This window comes from Egretta garzetta, unplaced genomic scaffold, assembly GCF_000687185.1.
Source record: "Egretta garzetta isolate BGI_Z169 unplaced genomic scaffold, ASM68718v1 scaffold703, whole genome shotgun sequence".
NCBI classification, from domain to species: Eukaryota; Metazoa; Chordata; class Aves; order Pelecaniformes; family Ardeidae; genus Egretta; species Egretta garzetta.
The window spans coordinates 79,450-79,998 of record NW_009259048.1 but is presented as its reverse complement, the minus strand read 5'-3'; positions in this window follow the sequence as shown (position 1 = coordinate 79,998).

Here is a 549-nt window from a genome sequence, read left to right as displayed (position 1 = left end):
GGAAGGTGAGGGATTCCTTTGCTTTCCTTTGGCTGCTTCTGCTTTTTGCCCAGAGGTGTTTGCGCTGCGCCGGGAGCGGGTACGAATCCCAAAAAGGGAAGTGGAAGAGAAAAGGAGCCGAGAAGCAAAACCCCAGGCTGTGTTTGGGAAGCGAGGTGGGTAACTCCTTTCCACCGCGCCGGGCCAAATGGTGATCTCAGCTAAGCAGCGTCGGGCTGGGGTCGTGCCCTGACGCCGACGGGATGGGGAAAGGGAATGAGTCACTTTTGGAAGCCCTGGCAAGTGTCCTGCTCCGGGCTGTGGTTTTCCGGGAGCTGAGGGGTGCAGCTATTGCCTTCGCTTAGGAAAAACTGCAAGAAACAGCTCCGCTCATTCACAGAATCCCAGCACGGCAGGGGTTGGAAGAGACCTCAGGAGCTCACCCAGTCCCACCCCCTGCCCAAGCAGGCTCACCCAGAGCAGGGGGCACAGGACAGCGGCCAGGCGGGGGTTGAAGATCTCCAGAGAAGGAGACTCCACAGCCCCCCTGGGCAGCCTGGGCCAGGGCTC